At 37.7% G+C, this 26015-nt stretch overlaps 1 protein-coding gene across 7 annotated transcripts in view; it reads left to right on the forward strand.

Moving 5' to 3' along the window:
- The window catches only part of NCOA3 (nuclear receptor coactivator 3), a 140758-nt gene that overhangs the window by 77767 nt on the left and 36976 nt on the right, over positions 1-26015 (forward strand). For 2 of the 7 annotated variants that reach the window (XM_059407177.1, XM_059407180.1), the window contains one exon: positions 24108-24174. The exons of the other annotated variants lie outside the window; for them this stretch is intronic. The gene's annotated coding sequence lies outside the window, so the exon portion shown is untranslated. The remainder of the gene's footprint in view (positions 1-24107; positions 24175-26015) is intronic. 7 annotated transcript variants of the gene reach the window in all.

Below are 26015 nucleotides of genomic sequence, written 5' to 3' on the forward strand. Positions count from 1 at the left end.
GAGAGAGAGAGGAGGAAGCAGGCTCCCTGCTGAGCAGAGAGCCCGATGCCAGACTCGATCCCGGGACCCCGAGATCATGACCTGAGCCGAAGGCAGCGGCTTAACCCACTGAGCCACCCAGGTTAGTATAGGTGCCAAAATACGTGTTTGTTAACCATAAAATCTTCTTTGAGCATTAAAAAAAAAGATTTATTTTAGAGAGAGTACATGATTGTGTGAATGGGGGAAGGTGCTGAGGGAGAGAATCTTCAAACAGATTTTCTGGTGAGTGTGGAGCCAGATGTGGGGCTCCACACCACAACCCATGAAATCACCACTGAGCCAAAGCAAGAGTTGGATGCTCAACTGACTCAACTACCCAGGCGCCTTGAGCACTTTTTTTTTCTTTTTTTTTAAAAGTAAGGTCTAGGCCCAAAGTAGGACTTGAACGCATGACCCTGATGAGATCAAGAGTTGCATACTCTACTGACTGAGCCAGCCAGGCGCCCTTGGGCATATCTTATTGAACAACTTTTGAGGCTAGAGGATTAATTTTTGTCCAAAATTTTTCCTAAGGAATATAGGATTGATCTTTTAAACTCTCTTACTTGTTTTTGTATTTTGAGACTAGGAAACCAATCCGGACTCTCTGTACCAGGTTTCACATTGGAGTACCTATAAACTTGGGTGAAGTCATCTCTTTTCCAGGTTCTCTAAATGTACTAAGTCTGTGGCCTGTTGGGCCTAACCTTCCTTCTACCTTTGAGTCCTTGGTTCCTATAAGCCAAGAATAAGTACCAGGCTCATAGGCATTAACTTAAATAAATTGCAGTCTTAGTTTGTTAATGGTGGGCTTTTCATGCCTGATTAATTGAAAATGATTCTCAATTATGGCCTTCAAGATACGGCCTCAGTTGTCCAATTACCCTGGTAAAATGATTGACAGATTTTTACTAAACCTATGCTGTTAACATTATTGACATGAGAAATAGATAAAGTTTTTATTTACTTACTTGTTTTTAAAGATTTTATTTATTTACCTGGCAGAGACATAGTGAGAGAGGAAACACAAGCAGGGGAATGGGAGAGGGAGAAGCAGGCTTCCTGCTGAGCAGGGAGCCCAGTGTGGGGCTCAATCTCAGTACCCCGGGCTCATGACCTGAACCGAAGGCAGACACTTAATGACTGAGTTACCCAGGTGCCCCAGTTTTATTTTTTTAATACACACACTTCTGAAATTTAAAGTATTTTTAGTAAGAGTAATTTGTTAAATTGAGGGCTAGAGATGAAAAAGAAAAAGGGGCTTCCTCATTTACCCATCAGAAAAGAAATAATAATATTCTAAAAGAATAGTTAAATTTCCCCCTTCTCTGGTTTATTCAGTCCTATGTAATTCTGTTTTGTGTAATCTTTTTCTGTAATCTGCTCTAAAGAAGTTACCTCCTTCAGGTATATAAAGAGACCTAACACAGTTTGAATTAGTCTCTAGTATAGTTGTAAAATTGTATGTTACTGGAGCTTAGTAGAAGTCTATCAACCAGAGTCTATTTCCTAAAATACAAGGATTTAAAGGTACTTTGTATAGTCTTTTTTTTTTTTTTTAAGATTTTATTTATTTATTTGATAGAGAGAGAGCACAAGTCGGGAAAGAGGCAGAGGGAGAAGCCGGCTCTCCATTGAGCAAGGAGCCCAATGTGGTCTCCATCCCAGGACCCTGGGATCATGACCTAAGTCAGAGGCAGGCACTTAACCGACTCAGCCACCCAGGCGCCCCTCTGTAGTCTTTTCCGTGAGAATCTTGGACTTCAATGCAAGTATCAGAAAGAAACAGAGCCACCCATTTGGCAAAAGACATTTCTGATGCTTTTCATTCATCTTTAGATAGGAGTTTTCATTAGCTGCCCTTTCATCAGCTGGCCTGAAGGGATAGATAACCTTTTATTTACTGAAGTATTTGTGGCTAATTGTATCAACTTTTTTCTCTGAATGTCTTTATTTCATATAATTTTTGAAAGACTGGATTACTAGATATAAAATTATAGGTTAACAATTTTTATTTCAGCACTTTTTCTAATCTATCCCAAATGTGTTTATTGGGATGGTTTCCCATTCATCTTGATTCAGGTGCTTTTAAGTGCTGCTTCCGTCTGAAGGTACATCCTTTTGTAAGCCTTGCTTTTCCTCCTGTAGACTGGCTGGCAAAGGACCGTGGCATAGCCAGCACACAAAGCTACTGTTTGTGCATGGCTGAGGATTTCGGTGATCATATAGCATTCTGGGCACTTACTTCACTTCCAGGAAGTAGGAATTTGGGCTCTGCACCAGGTGCTGCTGCTTGTGCTTCTGCTCTTTCCTCAGGGATAGAAGTCCTCATGTTCTAGGGAGGAGATAGTCACCACTGGAAAGTAGTTCAGCACTATGAAGATGTTGTTGTTCCATTTTCTTGTTGTTTCTGAAAAAAATCACTTTTATCCTTGTTCCTTTGTATGTATGATCCTTTTTCCTATGGCTACTTTCATGATTTTCTCTTAGTTTTTAAGCAGTTTGTGCTGTATTCAGGTCTAATTTTCTTTGTATTTGTTTTCTTTGGGATTTTTTGTGCTCCTTCAATGTATAGTTTGGTGTTTTCACCAAGTTTGGGGAAGTTTTGGCCTTTATTACGGCAAATATTTTATTCTTTTCCTCCATTATGATATCTGTGACTACAGTTACATGTTTGTTGATCATTTCATACTTCTTACATATACTTAAGGCTCTGTCCATTTTTCTGCAAGTTTTTTCTTTCCTTTAGGTTTAGTTACATTTTTCTGTCATTTCTGATCTGAGTAATATCAAAAAATAAAATGCTTGTATTTCTCATCTTGTTCTTAAAACCCATGGCGGAAAGGGCCTTAAGAAAAGCTAATGGAAACTAATTTGTGGTGTCATTGAATTAGAATATAAGTCTTGACTCTGCAAATTTCAGACCATTTTCTTTCTGTAATTTGTGAACATTTATCCTGTAATAAGTTGCTATCTTGTTAAATGTTCATGTTGCTGTGTATAGGAGAAGGGGTAGTGGTAGGGGATCTTAGTTAATTTTTTGCAATATTACAATGTTTAAGTTCTTATTTGATTTAAAAAATGATTTTCAGTGAAAGAATTTAGGTATCACTAAAGTCAGTAATACCTTAAGAACTAATCTTTTAGTTGACATTCTACAGCAGTTAAAATATGTCTATGGTTATTCAACAGAAATTCATCTTTAACCACAGAAGTTTTCAAATCATGAGTTTTTGGACTCTCAGGCTGTGATATCATTCATGGTGTTGGAAGTTAACTCTTTGAAGTACAGTCTCTTACCAATCTCTTTTACTTCATGAAAATTTCTTAAATCAGTATTTGTGTTACCTTAATTAAAACGAGAGCATTATGTAGTTGGATAAAGGAATGAAAATATATTGCTAAGGTCAGGATAATTATTAAGTACCTTTATATCACATTTTATTAACATTTTAGTTTGTTTTTTTTTTTTAAAGATTTTATTTATTTATTTGACAGAGAGAGAGACAGGGTGAGAGGGAGCAGGGAGAGTGTAAGAGGGAGAAGCTGAGCAGGGAACTTGATGCGGGGCTCGATCTTAGGACCCTGGGATCATGACTGAGCCACCCAGGTGCCCCATCATTTTAGTTTCTAAAATGTTCTGTCATAGGGATACCTGGGGTGGCTCAGTGGGTTAAGCCTATGCCTTCGGCTCAGGTCATGATCTCAGGGTCCTGGGATCGAGCCCAGCATGGGGCTCTCTGCTCAACAGGGAGCCTGCCCCCCCCCGCCCCCCGCCTGCCTTTCTGCCTACTTGTGATATCTGTCTGTCAAAGAAATAAATAAAATCTTTAAAAAAAAGTTCTATCATAGCCTTCTAGAGAATTTGATATTCAAAAGGTGTATGAATGGCATTCAGAATTGTAAGGACTGTATCTCTGTCCTTCAGTTTAGTTTGAAATTAAGCTACTAAAGTTTAAAGATAACTTTTAATTAATTAAAAGTTCTGCTTTTATTATGCTTTATAATTAAAATGAATCAAGCTCACGGACATCTTGTAAAGCAGCTATTACTGAAGAACCAAACAATTTAAGGAAATTACTTCTCGGTTTATATTTTATATATATAGAAAACTGACATTTGTTAATTTTATCAGTTGCCTGCCTAGATATATCATGCCTTAAATTTAAATCTAGAAAATACAGTCTGTCAGTGGTGGTGGTGGTGGTCTTAGCGTGAGAACTAGGGTGGTGGTAGTCTCAGTTTGACATCAGTTTTCTCATTACGATCAATTTGTTTGTTTTACAGAACATCACAGGTTCTTTCCAGCTTAAGTTTCTATGATTGATGGATCTAGTTCCTCATTACAGAGCCTTTTAGTTATCCTGCTAACTGCTTCTTGGCCTCTAACTGTAAATGCATGCTGATTGCTTAGATTAGGAGATGAAAGTATTGGTAAGGTAAAGGTGCTTAAACTATTTTTTAAAGGTGGTGGATAGGGATGGGTCAAGAATCTGCAGTCATTGGTGATGACCTGGTAAGGGCTATTACTTATTTATTTATTTTGAAAGATTTATTTATATTACAGAGAAAAAGAGAGTGTGCCAGCGTGTGTGCACACAAGCAGGGGCTGCAGAGGGAGGAGAGAGAATCTGAAGCAGATGCTGTGCTGATCGTGAGCCCACGGCGGGGCTCGGTCTCATGACCCCAAGATCACGACCTGAGCTGAAACCAAGAGTCAGTCACTCAACTGACTGTGCTACCCAGGCATCCCTAAGGGCCATCATTCTTAACTGTTTTCTTTTTGTTAAAGGACTAGTTGGAATTTCTAGTTAATGTGACCAGAAAACAGTAACTTCTTACTGGAAACTTAAGCTGAGCCATTGAAAGACAATTGTTAAAACAGCTGTAGGCAGTGCAGTAACACTCAGATTTCATGAAGAAAGGAGTAAACTATTTATTTTTTGGTTGAAATGGTTAGGAGCTTGGACTCTGATGTTGGAAAGACTCGGATTTAATTTATCGTTCCATCACTTACTAGATGTGTGACTTTGGTTGAGTTATTTTAGCTCCCATATCTCTTTTCTCATGTTAAAGAGGGATAGATTTGAACTTGACTTTTATCTGTTCTGCATATCAGAGGGTGGAAATAGGGGTTAAAATGAGAGTAATAAATGGAACGCCCTCAACACAGTATCTGGCTCAAATATTAAATATATATTCACTTAACATTTTTAACTTAACAGTGTTTTTTTTTTTTTTAAAGATTTTATTTATTTATTTGTCAGAGAGAGAGAGGGAGAGAGAGCGAGCACAGGCAGACAGAATGGCAGCTAAGCAGGGTCGGGCCTGGTTAGTACTTGGATGGGAGGCAGACAGAATGGCAGGCAGAGGGAGAAGCAGGCTCCCTGCCAAGCAAGGAGCCTGATGTGGGACTCCATCCCAGGACGCTGGGATCATGACCTGAGCTGAAGGCAGCTGCTTAACCAACTGAGCTACCCAGGCATCCCTTAACAGTGTTTTTTAATTTAACATAAAGTTACGCAGTATTTTATATAAATAGAGTATATGTTACATGTGTTTTGAAGTGTACTTCAGAAAACATCTTTGAACCTACTGCTTAAGAACTGGAAAGTTGTTGGGGCGCCTGGGTGGCACAGTGGGTTAAAGCTTCTGCCTTCGGCTCATGTCATGATCCCAGGGTTGTGGGATCGAGCCCTGCATCGGGCTCTCTGCTCAGTGGGGAGCCTGCTTCCTCCTCTATCTCTGCCTACTTGTAATCTCTGTCAAATAAATAAATAAAATCTTCAAAAAAAAAAAAAAAAGAACTGGAAAGTTATTAGGAATACCAGCTCCCTGTGTGTCTCCATGTTGTTTGCTCTTCTGCTTCTGTCCCAGGTAACAGATACCATAATTCACTTGCTTTTTAAAACTTAAGAAAACAAACAAACCCCCCCCTACATGTGTGTGTTCATGAACCATGTTTAGTTTTTATTTTTAGCTTTACAAAAAATTGAGTGTAATATACTTTATTTTATTTTACTTTTTGAAGATTTATTTATTTGGAGAGTGAGAGTGCATGCTGGGGGGGGGGATGGAGGGAGAGAATCTCTAGTCAACTTCCCCTGAGCTTAGAGTCTGACTTGGGACTCCATCTTATGACTCTGAGACCACAACCCCCTGCTGAAATCAAGACTCAGTTGCTCAACTGACTGAGCTACCCAGGTGCCTCTAATGTACTTGCTTTTAAAAAAAAAAAACACAACTTGATTGCTTGTAATATTCAACCATGTTGTGTATAATTTATTTTTGCTATTACTATATTGTATTTTTTTGTATGGCTTTATTTTTTAAATTTGGGATTGATGGTGATACAGTGTCCTCTGGTTTTTGATGTATGAATGAAATTTCAAAGAACATTTTTGTGTGTTTTGTTGCAAGATTACTTTTATTGCCCTAAAGTTTTTAAATATAAACTTGATTTTAACTGCCAATGTACTAAATTTGCATTTCCTGTAGAACTTCTTTAGAAAAACTAAACTTTCTTATTGAAATAGCCCTCTTTTATTAGCAAATTTATTTTACCTTATACTAGTCATTTATTATTTATCACAGGATTAGCAATAAGCACTGCCATTTTGCTATGTAACTTTAAGTACTTGATTTTAAAAGAAAATTTAAGTATAGTTTACATTCAATAAAATTCACCAGCCTTAAATTTATAATTTGCTGAGTTTTGACAGGTGTAACCATTATCTCAATCATGACCTAAGACACTCTTACCATCCCCTGAAGTTCTTTTGTCCTTCTGTGCCATCAGTCCACTCCACTGATAGCTGGCGGCCCCTGGTCTGCTTTAAGTTATTAGTTTTGCCTTTTCTGAATTTCATATAATTGTATTCCCCTTATGCATATAATGTATTGTTTATAGTTGTTCCACTGTCCTTGGATATTTTGTTCTTTTTCTTTTTTCTCTTTGGCTTTCAGTTTTAGAAACTTATATTGATCTTTAAGCTCACTGATTTTTTTTTTCTTCCTCAGCTGTGTCCTGTCAACTGATGAGCCCATCAAAGGCATTCATTTCTGTTAATGTTTTTGATTTCTAATATTCCCATTTGCTTCTTTTTCATAGTTTCCGTCTCTCTGCTTATATTAGTCATCTGTTCTTGCTTGTTTTCCACTTTTTCCATTAGAGTACTTAGTATGTTAATCATAATTAAAATCCCACAGTTGGTTTCCAGTGTTTTTTTTTTTTTTTTTTTTTTTAATATTTTTAAAGAACCTGGCTTCTTTCCTGTTTACTAGCAAATTTTAGAGGCTTCTGAGGATATGTCATCAAAATCTGCCTTCACCTGGGATGCCTGGATGGCTCATTGTTAGGCACCTGCCTTATGGCTCAGGTCATGATCCCAGCATCCTGGGATAGAGACCTGCATTGGTCTCCCTGCTCAGCGGGGAGCCTGCTTCTCCCTCTGCTTGTGTTCCTTCTCTGGCTATCTCTCTCTGTCAAATAAATAAATAAAATCTTAAAAAAAAAGATTTTATATATCTATTTGACAGAGAGTCAGGGAGAGGGGGAACAGAAGCAGAAGGAGTGGGAGAGGGAGAAGTAGGCTTCCCGCTGAGCCGGGAGCCTGATGCAGGGCTCGATCCCATGACTGTGGGATCATGACTTGAGCTGAAGGCAGATGCTTAACGACTGAGCCACCCAGATGCCCCCATGTCAAAGACTTTAAAAATTAATTGAAAGTCATATCCAGACCTATCTGCACTCTATTTGTCTGTTAAGTGTTTATGAGATGCTTATGGTCATCTTGCGGTAGTACATCCAGAAAATTTGCTCTTAAGCATGTAACATCCATTTAAAAAATTACCCAGAAAGCCATAATTTTGGTGGATCTACTGTTTTAGGGTAATGAAGTGCTGTGGTTGTAAGTGGGAAAACAAAAGTTATTTTACTTTAGATAATCTGATCACATGTAGTCCCTCACTCCCTTCTTATTTTTTTTCTTTAGGTTTTTTACTTTTAAGAGTTTCCTTCTGTGGAGAGAATATTATGTTTAAATTGTGGAGATTATATGATGATATGTAGGAGAATATTAATGCATTTATAATGTAAAAACTTACACATTTTAGCGGTGTCTGTGTGGCTCAGTTGGTTAAATGCCTTTGCTCAGGTCAGATCTCAGGGTCCTGGGATTGAGTCCCATGTCAGGCTCCCTGCTCAGCAGGGAGTCTGCTTCTCCCTCTCCCTCTGCCCTTCCATCCCTGCTGGTTCCCTTTCTCTCAAACAAACACACAAACAAATAAATATTTTTAAAAAATAAAACCTTAAACATTTAAATTTACTGTTTATCAAACAGCAACTTTAAAAAGCAACTTTTTTGAGCATAGGTTCTATACTATACAGAGATTCTTTTTTTTTTTTTTAATTATTTATGTATTTGTCAGAAAGAGAGCGAGAGGGAGAGAACATAAGCAGGGGGAGTGGCAGGCTGAGACTCAATTCCAGGACCTTGGGATCATGACCGGAATCAAAGGCAGATGTTTAACTGACTGAACCATTCAGGCACTCCAATAGTTGTGTTTTTGTTATTAAATCCAAAGACTGAATGTTAAGCTGGTTTGCTTTAGATGAGACTTTTAAAATACGTAGAGAAAATTATTAAAATTGTAAGATCCGGGGCTCCTGTGTGGCTCAGTGGGTTGAGCCTTTGCCTTTGGCTCAGGTCATGATCTCAGGGTCTGGGGATCAAGTCCCGAATCAGACTCTATGCTCAGCGGGGAGCCTGCGAATCACCCCCCCCCCCCCCCCCGCCCTGCCTACTTGTGATCTCTGTCTGTCAAATAAATAAATAAAATCTTTAAAAAACAAAATTGTAAGATCCGTCTTTGACACGAACAATCACTGTTTTCTGCTCTTGGTGAAAATGGATGGAGATGAGGTTTTAGTAGTTGTTTACAGTCAAGGCTCATAAAAAGGGCAGTTTTACTGCATTTAGAAAATACAGACATAGAAATTTGTCACATCAGTAATAACATAGCTCTTGTAGTACTTAATTTTGTAACTTAATTAAGAAATATAATTGACCTAGTATCATCAATCTAAAAAGTGACCTGCTGTACAAATAGTCCAGTTTATACCACTGTTGCAGATGGCCCTATCATATGCCAAACTCTCAGATTACTTTCTTATGATTCTTTGTTTCCAAAACCTGTTTTAATAAGAATGTTTTAGAATCTGTGCAATATTTAACATATAAAGCCTGCATTATTTTGAAGTTGATATTGAAAACCTTTAAACTTCTGACCTTGAGTAGAATTTGCTATGTTTAACCATTACATGCAGCTGCTGGATTCAAAATTGCCTTTTCTGGGTCTCTGCTTTGTGAAAAATAGTGTGTATTGGACACGAGTGCATGGCAGCTGACATTTATCAAGGATAACAGGAGCCTTACTCATTTTCACATTTTAAAGTAACTTTGAAAGCTTTGCATGTGCACACATGCTCAACATATGTTCCTAAGATTTAAATATATTTTTCATCATGTATCAATGAAACCAAGTTTCAGTCTTTAATGAGCTTACACTGTGTGATGTGTGAGCACACAGACATCTAAAGATCAGTGTAGGATATTTACCTCACTTTCGTAGAATTTTATTTTTCATAGTTTAAAAGTATTACAAGTATAAATGTACCTACTTGTATGCTGGGTAGCGCTCTTGTTATGTAATGTGTTATTTGGCATTTCTTTCATTACCGTACTATAAAATTTGGCCCTGATGTAGAAAATTAGTTATAGAAATTACTTTTTTCTAGTCAACTATTGGTATATTGCTCTTCTGTTTGAAAAAGTTTTTATGGAGCTCTTTTACTGGAAGGTGACAGAATTAGAATTGGGATTGCATGATTTTTAGTCTTGGTTCTTAACCTTTAAAAATTTCTTTAAGGATAGGATGTGGTAATAATTTAGAAAGGATTCTAAAATGAAACTGCAAAATTCATAATGTGTTGGCAAACTTGTTAGTTAAAATAACACCTTTTAATGGTTGGTATGGGTTTCAGACATGGCAGCCCTTCAGTATATTGATATGCAGATCACACTGACTTGCTGCAAGGTAACAGGAGACATGCTTTGACTTCTGAAGATAAATTGGCCATGCACAGCTGTAATCCTACTGTCTTTTCATTTCCAGACGTGATTGAGTAGTATAAGGCCTTTGATACGTAGGTCCTAGGTAGTAAGTTGAAATTTAATTTTTTGTATGTATGTGAGGTTTTACTTGGGCTTTTGATAACCGTGTTTTGTGGTATGAAGCTACCATATAAATTGTGGGGACGTTTTATTACTTAAATAATTTGAAATGTAAGAAGGCTGAATTCCATTTTTCCCCATTTTCCTTTCGACAGTTAATAAGGAAGTCATTTTATTAAGTGTGATAAATAGTAAAAAGAGTTTTAAGTTTAGACTAGTTAAATTTGCCAGTGTCTTTATATTTTAATAAAATGCAAAGCAAGTATGAATTTTAACAGGACTTTTCAAAGAAATCATCCTTAATCACTTGTGACCTAAGTGCCCTTTCCAATAAGAGGTACTGTTTCTACAAATTCTTTTCACACAGAAATGCACAATATCAGAGAGGGATGCCTAGCTGGCTCATTTGGTAGAGCTTGTAGTTCTTGATCTCGGGATCATGAGTTTGAACCCCACATTGAATATAGAGTTCACTTAAAAATAAAGCTTTTAAAAAAAATAAAGCAAATACTTGATGTTTGCATAAGAACAGTTTAATACTACTACCAGAACTTTATTTGTAGATATTAGTATCTTTGAGAATTCAATACTTCCCAAAAGACATCTCTTTAATCTCCTAGGTACCAAGGTTTAGGCAATTGGCAGAGGTTCTTCAGCCAGTGTGGGAATTAAAAAACAGATAATTTATATGGATTATAAAAGTAGTTACTTTATAATCACAGAGGCAAAATTGTGTTTTTTTTTTTTTTTAAATAACCTTGATTCTGTCTGTAAATTATGAGATTCTTCAGGGAGCCATTTGTTAAGGCTTGAATGTGCTCAGATAAGCTTCTTTTTTGGTCTATGGTTTTCATTGTTTCAGCAACCTTGTGAAGGTGTTATGTCCTGGGGCACCTGGTGGCTCAGTTGGTTAAGTGTCAGACTCTCTATTTTGGCTCAAGTCATGATTTTAGGGTTGTGAGATAGAGAGCCCTGCCTTGGGCTCTCTTCTGGGGCATGGAGCCTACTTAAGATTCAGTCTCTCCCTCTGGCCCTCCCACACCTCTCTCTCTCTCTCTCTCTCTCTTTTTTTTTTTTTTTAAGATTTTATTATTTATTTGACAGACAGAGATCACAAGTAAGCAGAGGCAGAGAGAAAGAGGAGGAAGCAGGCTCCCTGCTGAGCTAGAGCCCGATGTGGGGCTCGATCCCAGAACCCTGGGATCATGACCTGAGCCAAGGCAGAGGCTTTAACCCACTGAGCCACCCAGGCGCCCCTCTCCCTCGCTCTCTCTCTCTCTCTCTTTTTTTTTAAAGTGTGGTATGTCCATTTTAGAAAATAGGAAATTGAGCTTCAGAGACTTAAATTTGGTGATACCATGCTGGGGCTTAGATCAGCTCTGAAATCTTTCTCCTTTATTACACTGTGCCGTGTTTGATTTGAATTAATCAGTTTTCATAACCAGTCCACTGATTGTGTGTGTGTGTGTCTGTTGTGTTGTGTCATGTTGTGCCTAGTTTAGGAATTAATTCTTTATTGAGTTTCCAGATAGGGATTTAAGTATCACTTGCTATCTAAGTCTCTCCAGAGTTAGGATATTTGGTGCTCAGATAATGGGTGATACTATCTCTTTTTTATACTTTATAATTTATGGAGATTTGTAATCTAATCTTTTCACAATGATTTATTCTATTTTCATTTATTTTTTTTCATGGCTGTCAAATTTTTATCTTCTAAGGATCATAAGTATTTATTTTAAACTTACTGAGAGGTTTCATTTTATTGGGTGGTGAATTCATCTTCCAATATTGATGAATTTCTTAGTTCTTAGTTCTGTTCTTAGTTCTTAGTTCAAATACACTTGGGGATTTTCATTTACGATTTGCATCTTTTAAAAAAATTAACATAAAATGTATTATTTGTTCCAGTGGTACAGGTCTGTGATTCATCAGCCTTACACAATCCATAGCACTCACCATAGCACATGCCCTCCCCAATGTCCATCACCGGCCACCCCGTCCCTCCCACCCTCTTCCACTCCAACAACCTTCAGTTTGTTTACTGAGATTAAGAGTCTCTTATGGTTTGTCTCCCTTTCTAGTTTCATCTTGTTTCATTTTTTGCTCCTTTCCCCTGTGATTCTCTGTCTTGTTTCTCAAATTCCTCATATTAGTAAGACCATACAATTGTCTTTCTTCTTTGACTTATTTTGCTTAGCATAATACCCTCTAGTTCCATCCACTATGATTTGCATCTTAAACGGGAAATTCAGTTTTCCTTTTGTTCATCTGGTACTCCCCATGTTGACCCCTTCTCCCTGGCTCGGTACTCCAGCGGTTTTTGTTGCCTTCTCGCATTTCCACTCTACCTTCGGTTAGGTCCGGGACTCCAGTCTGAGATATTCTTGCAGTATTAGAGAGATGAGGACTCTTTGTTATACAGTGCAGGTTGTAGTTTGATGTGATCAGTAGTTTGTTATTGATGGTTATAGCTTTTCTTCACCTTCCTTTCAGCAATTTTTTGGGTTGGTTTTTACTTATGAGCATTGCTTTTGGTCCTTTTGGGCATGACTGGATTTCCTGACAAAGCAGTTGCTAGTTTCTGGTTCTAAAATTCAGTGGGTTCCTGGAGTCATCAATTCATTACTGTATGTTTGCTCTTTGTTTTGGTCCACAGTCATTTTGTTCTGTTTGAGCATGTCTTTGTCTTCCAAAATAAATAAAAAATACATACGTGTCATTATTATATAGAGTGGGGGGAAGAGTGTTTGGTTGAAAGTAATAATAATGGATGACATCCATGATGTCATCAGGAAGTCCTGTTCTTTTGTTTTTTTTTTTTATTTTTTTATTTTATTTATTTATTTATTTTTTTTTAAAGATTTTATTTATTTATTTGACAGAGAGAGATTACAAGTAGGCAGAGAGAGAGAAGGAAGCAGGCTCCCTGCTGAGCAGAGAGCCCGATGCGGGACTCAATCCCAGGACCCTGAGATCATGACCTGAGCCGAAGGCAGCGGCTTAACCCACTGAGCCACCCAGGCGCCCCAAGTCCTGTTCTTTTTAAAAAATTTTAATTAATTTTTAAATTTTAATTCCAGCATAGTTAATATAAGTGTTAACGTTAGTTGCAGGTGTACAATATGGTGATTCAGCTGTTCTCTACATTAGTCAGTGCTCATCGTAAGTTCACTCTTAATCCCTATCACCTGTCTCACCTACCCCTACTCACCTCTCCTTTGGTAACCATCTGTTTGTTCTCTATAGTTAAGAGTCTGTTTTTTGGTCTCTCTCTTTGCTTTCCTTTGTCCATTTGTTTTTTTCTTAAATTCCACATATGAGTGAAATCATTTGGTATTTGTTTTTCTCCGACTTATTTTGCTTAGTATTATACCCTCTAGCTCCATCCACGTTGTTGCAAACGGCAAGATTTCATTCTTTTTTTTTTTAAAGATTTTATTTATTTATTTGGCAGAGAGAGAGAGAGGGAGAAGCAGGCTCCCTGCTGAGCAGAGAGCTGGATGCGGGGCTCAATCCCAGGACCCTGAGACCATGACTTGAGGTGAAGGCAGAGGCTTAACCCTCTGAGCCACCCAGGCGCCCCGATTTAATTCTTATTTTTTTTTTTAATGATTTCTTTTAATTATTTTAGAGTGCAAGAGTGAGCAGGGGAGAGGGTCTGAGGGAGAGAGAGAGAGAATCTCAAGCAAACTTTGTGCTGAGTGTGAAGTCCAGTGTGGGGCTCCGTCCTTCAACCTTGGGATCACCACCTGAGCTGAAACCGAGAGTTCAAATGCCTAACCCACGGAGCCACCCAGGCGCCCCAAGATGTCCATTCTTTTTTTATGGCTGACTAATATTTCATTATACACATATACATACCCCACATCTTCTTTATTTATTCGGCTGTTGATAAGACACTGGGGCTGCTTCCATAGTTTGGCTGTTGTGAATAATGCTGCAATAAACATCAAAGTTCATGTAATCTTGTGAATTAGTGTTCTTGTCTTTTTTGGGGTAAATACCCAAAAGTGCAATTCATGAATCATATGGTCCTTTTGGGCATGACTGGATTTTAGTAGTTCTGTTTTTAACTTTTTGAGGAACCTCCATACTGTTCTTCCACAGTGGCTATACCAGTTTGCATTCCCATCAACAGTTCCCTTTTTTCCACATCCTCACCAACATTTGCTTCTTGTGTTTTGATTTTATCCTTTTTGATAGGTGTGAGGTGATATCTCATTGTGGCCTGAGTTGCTTTTCCCTGAGGATGAGTGATGTTGAGCACCTATTCTTGTGTGTCTTGGTCATGTTTATGTCTTTCTCTGGAGATAAGTCTTTTCATGTCTTCTGCCCATTTTTAAATTGGGTTATTTGTTTTTTGTTTTCATTTTGAATTAAGTTCTTCATCTATTTTGGATACTAACCCTTTGTCAGATTTGTCATTTGCAGGTATCTTCTCGCATTCTGTATGCTTTCTCTAGTTTTATTGATTGCTGCATTTCCTTTGGGGGTGCAGAAGCTTTTTATTTTGATGTAGTCAGGAAGTCCTGTTCTTTTGATTTCACAACCTGGCTTATTTATATAGGTTTGGAGATAGTAGACACTGAAATATTTATTAAATGAATGTGAACAGGATCTTGGAGAAGCCATACCAGTTTCAAACCTTTAATCCCAAACTTAATCTACTATAGTGGTTCTCAGAAGTGTGATTCATGGTCCTTGGGGAGTCCCTGAGAACTTCTACAGGGTCCATACAATTAAAATTATTTTCATAATAACCAATATTTGCCATTTTCATTCTATTGGTGTTTGCATTGATGGTGCAGAGCCAGTGATCCAGAAAACTTGGCACCTCAGCTTGAATCAAGGCGGTGGCCCAAAGACTGTCCTAGTGGTCATTACATTCTTTACTTTCCTGCACTTAGTTTAAAGGGAAAACAACAACAACAACAACAAAACCCCAGCAACACTTCTCACTGAGGATTGTCCTGCATGAAGCAGCAAAATTGGCTCATTTCATTAAATCTTGACCCTTGAGTTCTGTATTTAAAAATTATGTCTTGTGAGAGTGGAAAATATGCAGAAAGCACTCTGTTTACCGAAGTATGATGGTTATCCTGGGGAAAAGTCCTCGTGTGCTTGGTTTGTGTACTAAACTACCCACTGAGCCACCCAGGCGCCCAGTGAACTGATATTGTTAAGATGACAATGTTTGATACAAAATCATGCATGGGTAAAAGATTTGCTCAGCGTGTAAGCTAGGGGAGTATATTTTTAATTTAACAGTGAAAGTTGATCAGTAGTTTCAGATTTTACTTTGCAACTAACTTTTAAGTAGTGCTTGTTTAGTTTAGCATAATGCCAAGGAAAATTAAAGTTGTTTACAAAAGGCTACTGAAATAGTCCTTTTTAAAAAAATGAGATGTCTTGAGGCTGGATTTTCTTCTTATGTTTTTGTCAAATTAACACATTGTAATATACTGAATGGAGAAGTAGCTAAGTGAATCCAGCTATCCCCTTTAAATCAGACCTAAGATTTGTAAAAATGTAGAAACAGTGCCACCTATTTGTTTTGTTTCAGAAAATGTATTTTCTGAATAAATTTCTGAATAAATTCACATCTGAATAAAATTATTTATAGAATTGTTAACACATAATGGGTTGTTTTAAGATGAATTAATATTTCAAATATTTGTTAAATTTTAATTTTCAGTATGGTAGATATTGATAGGTATAACACACATAACAAAAGCTTTTTGGCATTTCCAGTTTTTGAGGGGTAAAGGAATTCTGATCTCAGAAAGGTTGAGAATCACTGATATAGTGAATGTGTTTGGAACTCTAGAGGCATTTGACTTAAACATTGCGTGTATATGTTGGTTTTTTGAAGCACATCTAAATTCTGCTGTAGCTCTCTCTGTTCTGATGTACTTAAACAGGACAGGGGCCAGAGCTAACTCGTAAGGTTTGTCTGTTCTCAAGGACATGCATTTGTCATTTGCCCTGCATCTTTCTGTGCTGAGATCCAGATTGACTGTGGTGGGTTAGGACTTTGAACACTTGTGTAACAGCGTGTGCTGTGTCTGATATGCAATTGTCCCTGTTTTTGAATTAATAGGTCAGCCATTAACTTCCAGTGGAGACCTTCCAGAGCACACATTTCGTTTTGGGATACTATATTTACTGGTTTGTTGATTGTGGACCCTAGGTCATTAGCTTGTTGAAGGCAAAAAACCTTGTCTGTTTTGGTCAGCAGTTTATCCCAAGCACATGGTGTAGGGAATGCAGTTGCCTTGTTCATGTATGTGGACAACACTCAGTGTGTTGAAGAATGGCCAGTTAAGAATTGCCTTCCCTCTAGTTTTATTGAGAAATAATTGACATACATCACTGTATAAGTTTATGGTTGTTTGATTTATTGATGTGCTTGATGGTTTGATTTATGTGTACTCTGAGATCAGTACACTTGGTTCAGCTAACATCCATTTTCTCCTATAGATAAAATAAATGCAAAGAAGAAAAATTTCTCTTTGTGATGAGAATTCTTAGAAACTACTTTTTTTTTTTTTTTTTAAAGATTTTATTTATTTGACAGAGCATAAGCAAGGGGAGCGGCAGAGGGAGTGGGAGAAGCAGACTCTTTGCTGAGCAGGGAGCCCAACAAGGGCTTGATCCTAGGACTTCTGGGATCATGATATGAGCCAAAGGCAGGCCCTTAACTGACTGAGCCACCCACGTGCCCCAGGAACTACTCTCTCAACTGCTTTTCTGTACATCACACAGCAGCATTAGCTGTAGTCATCCTGTTGTGCGTTCCATCCTGAGTTCAGTGACCACTCTTTAGATATTTGCTGGTGGGTTTTGGTTTTAGCCAGTTCAGGTATATGACTGGTTTTACAGGAGTTCATAATTAAATTTTTGCCTCCAATGTTCTTTAACGAGGTACCCCCATCTTCATTTACTAGACACGTGTAGGCTGGTTTTGTGAAATACAGAGAGAAGCTCTTTAAAGTCATGAATCATGAAACTGACCTTTGAAAAGTAGTGGGGGAAGAAAAACCCATCAAGCTATGTTTTATTTAAATTGAGTGATGCTCTTTTTGTTCTGTTCTTCAGTATTTTATATTCTTTCTTGCTGCAGATTTCTTTTCTGGTACAGTCATGATCTAGAGGACAGATTTTTAGCTCCACATAGTATATGATACTAGCTTTATTTTGACAGGGGTATAGGGAGGCGGTTGAAGCTATTGTTCAATTAGACTTTGATACTTTTTAATATTTCTGCGAGTGTTACCCTACCTTCAGCAGGTAAAGGATGCTAAGAGTGCTTTCTTATTGTCTTTTTTGACTTTGATATATATGTTCTTATTCGTTATTTGTATATTTGTCATTCTGAAATTGATAATGACTTGAAGATTTATATGAAGAGATAAATTCTGTTATCAGACATATAATTTCTTGGAATATGGAGGTGTTACTTATTTTTTATTTGCCAGATCATTTTATTAAAATAAAAATAGCAATATAGAATTGATAGAGAACTGGGTGGGGGATGCTTGGATCCACCTTGGATTAAAGAGGCAGATAGTAGAAATATTAAAATGGCATGTATTTCCACTTAAATATTATTCTGATCCCACTTGCAGAATCCTGAGTTAAGAAAATCAGCTCTCCCCAATCTCTTCTAATAAAAGAAATGCTTAAGAAATACAAGTTTCCAGGCCCCATCCAAGATGTTTTCAAGTAGAATCTTCAGAATGCCCTGTGGTGAAACTAGATGTTAATAGGCACCCATATCATTTTTATTTTCAAATGATGTTTGGAAAACACGGAATTGAATGGCCACGTGGTAGTCTCCCTTATGTCCATTGTGCCTCACTGTGGGTCCTCATAGAATTTCTCTCAGATTAAGAGAGTCCTCATGCCACCGTAGTTAAAGATTTTGAGCAGACATCATCTCAAAGGCCTAGTAATAGTGGGGAGTGTAGCATCTTTGAAGCATGTAAGAAATGTTTCCAAGAAAACTTGTAGAATTTAAAGACATAAGGCATGGTCAGCCTTTAACATTTAACATTTATGGTCTGTTTAACATCTCTTTATGCCTCAGGTTTCTCCACCTGTAAAATGGGAATAATCATATTCAGGGCTTTCATAAAATTGTGAGACTGAGGCAAAGAACAAAGTAGAAACGTTTTTAAAAAATGATTCTTTTGGATTTAAAGTAATTTAGGCTAGGAGTGGAATTATAATCAGTATGCTGTAAGGTCAGAAAAAGAAAACTGGCAGTGGAAACAGCACTCAAGGACTGAGCCACAGACTAACGTGCAGTGAAGATGATGACCCATTCAGGAAGTCTTATGAGTCAGACCTGCTGTGCTGTGTCACTAGCTTTGGAGAACATCTGCTTCAGTGTCTTTGCTTTTTTCTTTTTTTAAAAAAATATTTTATTTATTTGACAGAAACCACAACTAGGCAGAGAGGCAGGCAGAGAGAGGAGGAAGCAGGCTCCCTGCAGAGCAGAGAGCCCGATGTGGGGCTCAATCCCAGGACACTGGGATCATGACCTGAGCTGAAGGCAGAGGCTTTAACCCACTGAGCCACCCATTTACTTTGAAGTAATTTCTACACCCAAAGTGGGGCTCAAACTCACAAACCCAGGATTAGCAAATCGCACACTCTCTGACTGAGCCAGCCAGGTGCCTCTCCTATGTTTTTGCTTTTATTTATTTTATTAAAAAAAAGATTTTTATTTATTTGACAGAGAGACACACAGTGAGAGAGGAAACATGAGCAGGGGAAGTGGGAGTGGGAGCCTGAGCGGGAGAAGCAGGCTTCCTGCTGAGCAAGGAGCCCCATGCGGGTCTCAATCCTGGTAAAGGATCGTAAAGGATCCTGATCTGAGTTGAAGGCAGATGCCCAAAGACTGAGCCACTCAGGCACCCCTGTTTTTGCTTTTTCAGAAGGAAATCTAGCTAAGATGGGTTTTACCCTTGATACATCTCTCTCACTCAGTTCCACCGTCAGTATTTTTCTTTGAAAAATTAGTTCAAGTTGCTTTATCAACTTTTCATTACCACATTGTTAATTTTTATGTTAGTGTCACAGGTAAACCCTCTGTAGCTACTTAATGTTTTTGATAGGTGGACAGGGCTGACCTCAGTACTGCAGGTGGGGGTTGTCTTGCTACTTGAAGTTTTTCACTGTGCTCGAACTCCAGTTCCGGAAATGCAGTGCTGTTTTTGACCCGCAGTTATCATTTGTAGCATTCATGGCGTGCTTACTGCTAACTTCCTGCAGCTTTCCTTACCAGGTGGCTAATATTCGGTCTTAAGTATTACCGTTTCTTTTCGTACCTTTTTTTCTTCTCTGAGGCAGATAGAAATAAGGAGTTAGGAGAGGTTAGGAGAGAATGGGGCACATGCTGTGATCATTCCCCCTTTTACATTTTATTGTTTATTTATTGAATCTGTATTAGATTTTATTCCTGCTGTGTGCACACGCTCACACACGCTCCTCTAGCCTGTTTATCTTAATCTGGTGTTTACCACTTACCTCGAGGGGGCTCAAAGCTTCATTTCTCTCTCTCTCTCTCTCTTTTTCCTAAAACTTCATTTCTCTCTTGTTCCTCTCTTTTTCTCTGCTGCTTATATTTTCATTCTGTGCTAAGGGAAAACTTAGGTATAGTTTTGATGTGGACATATTTACATCTATCCATGAAAAATTAACCCGCCAGTCAGGAAGTAAAAAGAGATCATGAAGAACCACCACCGTGTGCTTTTGCCTAGTGCCTTTGTATGTGGGTATCCTCTTCAGAATCCTTTAAAATGTGCCTTATTCTTATATCTTGTAATCTTAAGAGCATAGATAATTGTTACAGTAATTTGTTCTCTTTTCGTGGTTATATTCGCTACCAGGTCTGTCTCATCACACTATTTCAGTGGGAGAATGTTTTGAATTCCACACAGCTACCTGTCAATTGAGAATAGCCTGAACAGTTCTGGCTAATTTGTTTTTTTTCTTTTCTTTCTTTTTTTTTTTTTTTTTTTTGGTCTGAAACATTTTAATTTGTTGCCATATGGGATATTTGTAGCTATTTGTCTTTCAACAGAGAGCAAAGTTACTGTTGCTGAACTTAATCTTTGTTCTTGGTATTGAGGGGTCCCCCTTACTCCCTGTGTCAGTTACTTGCTTGTATGTGAGTTGGGATTATTCCCAGATTTTACAGTGATAGGCTTTTTTTTTTTTTTTTAAGATTTTATTTATTTATTTGACAAACAGATCACACGTAGGCAGAGAGGCAGGCAGAGAGAGAGGAGGAAGCAGGCCCTCTGTGGAGCAGTGCGGGGCTTGATCCCAGGACTCTGGGATCATGACCTGAGCCGAAGGCAGAGGCTTGAACCCACTGAGCCACCCAGGTGCTGTGGTGAAGACTTTTTAAAGGCGACAAAAGTTTACGTTTTAGGGAAATTGCTATTTAGCTCTTGAGTTTGATTCCAGCAGACCCCCCTTGTCTTCTCATTGTGTCATAGTAAATCACCTGAAAGATCCATACCTTTGAGTTTTATTTCGATAGGCAGGTTGGAGCCCCTATATTTGTTGGAGTGAAAAATGATGTGTCAAAAAGAAGCAAAAATGTTCTACGAAGTTTTTAATATCCTGCCAGCCTTTCTTGCATCTTCTCTGTATTTTAAGGAAGATTATAGAGTTGGCAAAAAGTACAGCTAAGGGGTTGGTAAAGAAAAGGAGAGCTGGAGTTGGAAGAGGAACTGGGAGAATGGTGGGTAGCAGCTGTAAAAAAGGAGGAGGAAGGAGTTTGTAATGAAAGAGTCTCATACAATCTTTTAAAAAGTTTATTAAGAAAAAATTTTGGTTGTTTATTTATTTATTTATGTAAGTAATCTCTACACCCAGTATGGGTCTTGAACTCATAACCCCAAGACCAAGAATTGCACGCTTCTCTGCTTGAGCTAGCCAGGTGCCCCTTGTACAAGTTCTTTTTTTTTTTTAAATAAAAATAATAGAACTTATAGTGTAGAAAGTGGGGACAGAAAAGAGAACAGGAGTAGAGGGCAGTGTGTAAAACAGTGTAGTAAATTATGAAAAGTGTATCAGGTTAAAGAAGGGAAAACTTTTTCTATAATTGGGAGAATTTGAATGGTTTCATCAGAGGTGATAGTTGAACTTAATCTCTTGAAGGATGAGTAGGAGTATTCTAGGTAGAAAAGAGATAAAAGGGAGATTTAAAAAGGAATGACCTAAAACAGGAAATAATTCAGTGATCATCCTTTGTCAGAATCTCTTTTAGCATAGGTAATTAAGGAGGCTGCTGTTGGTATAGGGGCCATGCTGAGGAAGAACTATGACTGATGGTATGTTTAGAGTGAAGCCCAGGTGTGAAGTGATTCAGTGCATTAAATTGTAGGATCCAGTGTTACCTTTAAAACAACTAAGGAATTTCCCAGCTGGTTAGTATACTGTCAAGAGAGAGTAATTTGATTTAGATGGAAGCGGCTTAACTCCCTCTGCACAGTGTGTATTTGTGAACTTGAACTTGGTTACTTCTGTAGAGGTTGAGAAGTCTCTTGGCAACAAGCTTCCAGTTGCAACTAACACCTGCTTTGACTAATTGGCATGCCCAATTCTGGTAGCAGGGCCTCTGGGGGGTTTGTGTTTGAATTCAGCTTCATCAGGTTTAAACTGGAACATAAATGTGAAAGGACTTTGGGGTCAATTTGTTGATTGAGAATGAAAAGGCAAGACATACAAAGGGAGAACACAGAATGAAACTTGTTAATTTACATTTGGAGGCTTTTTAACTTAATTTATATATTAAAAATAGGATGTTTTACTCGGTTGTTCTCTGCTAGCCCCTTTTCGAATTTGTTGGCCTTATAAACTAACGAAGACAGGACCTAAGGGTATACCATTTCTGGCATATGTCTGCACCAAGGTAGTTTATTATAGACACTGCTCATCTGCTTTTTCTCTTTAAAAAACAGCTGTAGGCTGGTAGGTTTCCTATCAGCTGTGTTCCCATGACACTTTATGCAGTGCCTTCATTTTAACACTTACCAATTATGTTGTTATAACTATTTATGTTTTCCTCTTCTGCTAACCTGAGAGTCGTAACAGTGTATGGTGTGATTCATTTCTCCTTCCTGGACCTAAAGTGGTTCTGGGCATGCAAATGTTTGAGCTGAAATAGAATTAAATTGAAAAGTGGATTGCATTAGGTGGTTTATATTTGATCCCACTAAATAAACATAACAGGTTATCAGCAACAAAACGAGAGGATATTTCCAGTTAGTTTTTATTTGAAACTTTCTCTCTTTCCTGTCCTTGTCTTCTTTCAGCTCTTATCCTCTTGCTAGGGTTGAATTAAAACAAAAGGTAATTACTGGAAGAGGGATCTGGTTGATGAGGAAGCTTTCATAGCAGTTCCATATTTATCCCATCCTGGCTACCCACCATGGTCTCTTAAACACACACAGGTTTTACTCCCCTCAGTTCTTCAGTCTTTTCCTCTATGGTGCTGGCTTTCTTGGAGCTGTACCATAGATTGAAATAAAACCTTCAATTTGATATTTTAGAAAATATAATTTTGTAGGATTAAGGCTTTAGACTAATTAGTGGTGACTGTATACTAAATTGTCTTGAGTAAGAGTATCAATTTGGAACTTGATTTTTGGGTAGTGCTTTTATATATGAATGTCTCATAATTTTTCCCAGTGGTATTTTTTTCTCAAATTGGATTAAGCAGTTTTTGCTTTTACATTAAGCTTTAAGTGGTTTTCAATAAATTATTTCAAATCCACAGTTGTTCTTTGAAAATTTTCCTCAAGTTACTGTGATTCTCAGGAGATACCCAGAAACACTCCCTAATTAGCATTATTTAATTATACCTTGAATAAGTCAGCCAAACAAGCCTGACAAATAAATTATATTACTTGTGGGATAGTCAAAAGTTTTTGGCCCCAGCATTTAATCTTAGAAAACCCAAGACTAAAAAGACATGGCATGGCATACTTCTTTAGGTTATAGTTTGTGCATTTTTGATCTTAAGTAGTGTTCTTGCTGTGTTAGCCACTGTTACTTATATCAAGTGGAAGTAAGGGTACAGGTTAATATTAGATCCACCTCAAAGGGCGATTTATCAGGTGATTTGTAGAGTAGTGCTTAGTTTTTAGGGGCTTGAGGGGGAATAGCAGCATTAGCGCTGCTGCGTTTGAGGGGCTCCTTGCCTCTGCCCCTGATAAACTATGCACACCCCTAAACCCTGAGTGTACAGCTTCTCAGTGTTCTTACTGATGAGTTGAGACATTTTCTGGTTAACTGGTTGGAGGTGGTGTGATTTAACAATATAAATGGTTTATTTTGGGGGAGGGATAAAATGCCCAAGGAAAGTGTGGTGCGTATTTTGTTGGTTATACAGTTCTGAGTCCAGCTCTGCCATCTAGTATCTGGGTGTGATCCAGTGGCACGTTGCTTAGCTCTTTCCTTATCTGTCAAGTGGGAATACTGATACATACTTTGGAGAGTCATTACGAGAAATTACACAGAATATGTGATGTGCCCAGCACTATACTGCCAAAAAAGTTATCCCCTTCCCTTTCCCTTATTAATTTAGGAAAAGTAAAATATTTTAGTAGGTCTTTGTGCCATCTGAGATTTACTGGGTAACCCATCTCCTCCCCATTTTGGATTTTGGCATCTCATGGCAACCCCCCCCCACCCCCCGCCCCAAACTATGCGCCTTACCATTGTTGATTGGTATCTTTTCCTTTTGGACAGGAGTACTTCCTGTATCCTTGTCCATCTGGCTAATTTGTCACACAATCAATATTTTTTTTCCTCCTGTCTTAACTGCAGATAACCCAAATGAAAACTAGTTGATGCTGTTCAGTCATATACCAACATTTTCATGACTTTTGAACTGGCAAGTATAATTCTTTTCTCCTTTTATCCTGAATTAGTTTAGGAATGTTCATTTTTTTAGCAGTAATCTGATCATGTCTAGGCTTAAACATGTATCATAGCTTATTATATATAGGAAGTCCTGTAGTATTTATGTAAGGAATTCTAACCAGTTCCTGTAAAATTTTGTTCATTTTAAATCCAGTTTTTCCAAATGATATAGCAGTAGGTAATAATTAGATTTTGATAGCACTGAAAGTTATTCTAAATTGCTCCTGTCTATATTTGAAGTAAATTGCATAGAATATCTTACTTAAATGTGATCTTAGCTTAAAGTATGCATCGTCATATCAGTATATTGAAGTAGGTAGCACAGAACTCTTAGAAATATTTTAGAAAAGGGAGAAAATTGTGAAACAGCTCAAGGATCTAGATGGCTGAGTTCATCCTGAAAGACTGAACATATTTTGGGCTCTTGGATTCCGATTCAATGAAAAGTTCTCTACTCTAGTTCTTTTCTTTTTCCCTTTAAAAAAAATATTTTATTTGTTTTTTCAGAGAGAGAGAGAGAGCACGAGCTTGAGGGTAGGGGCAGGGAGTTCCCGACTGAGCAGGAGCCTGACCAGGGCTTGATCCCAGGACACTGGGATCACGACCTGAGGCAAAGGCAGATGCTTAACTCACTGAGCCACCCAGGTATTCTCCAGTCTGTCTTTACATGGTGGTGTCAGGAGCTTGACAAAACTGATTGGATTGTATTCTGCCTGGAAGTGTAGTTGAGGTGTATCTCTAGTTTCATAATCACTTGGAGGATGTCTCTTGGTTAGCAGCTTCAAAATATATCAGTGTAAGTCATTGGATTTATGAGGTGACTTCAAGAGTGCAGATCACTTGGGGGACAGATATATATTGTGGTCTTAATTCTCTACTGTGTAGGTGATCTTTAATAGTAGGGGCTCAGACTTTAGAAGGGGCTTCATATTCATAGACATAATTTTCAAAGACACTGTGAGACTCTTGTGCTATATTATTTTCCCTTTGAATATGGATTTTACCAACTCCATATATCCTCTAAACTAGATGGGATGTAATTTTAAGAAGTAAAAATGTAAGCACAGTTACCAATTTATGTTCCTTCTAGAATATTTTGGGGAAAAATGATCTATTCATGGGCCTTATATGTAATCTGTTCTCCCCTCCCACTCTAATTATTGACTACTGACTGAAAATGGTTTAGATTTAGGATGTGTGCTAGGCATTTACCTTTCATACCTTAAAAAGAGTAATTTACCAAACTAGATAATATGTCCTCTCAGGTGATTAAAGATTGAGTCCATCTCCACCAGTGAGAAGCAGGCAGCAGACCTGGCAAATAAAACAAATGCTATTTACAAATTTTATATTTATAATGAAGATTAATACCAAATAAACAGAAAACTTATATGTCATAGTCATTTGTGCTCAGGATTAATTGTATTAGTTATTATATATACAAACTCATTTTTGGGCAGAAATACAGTTTTCATTTTTCATGTTGAGCATTTTCTTTATCCTAATGAAATTTGGGAGATGCATTTGCTGTATTTTGATTTTTTTCATTGTTGTATGGTATTTTATCATTCAGTCTTGGAAATCATGTGATCTTTCAGGTGTTGTGCAGTACCTATGGCCTGGTACCAAGGTTCATATCTGAGTAATAACTAGACAAATTGGCAAACCCATTTTTTAAAAAACAAAACAAAACAAACCTTCATGGTTTTACATTAGAATTTTGTGTTCATGCATTTCGCACATTTGTGGACACTTTTGTTACTAGAGTCAGTGGATTCTATAAAAAAGAGTAAGTTTGGTAGTATATAGACT

Source organism: Mustela nigripes, chromosome 7, assembly GCF_022355385.1.
Source record: "Mustela nigripes isolate SB6536 chromosome 7, MUSNIG.SB6536, whole genome shotgun sequence".
NCBI lineage: Eukaryota > Metazoa > Chordata > Mammalia > Carnivora > Mustelidae > Mustela > Mustela nigripes.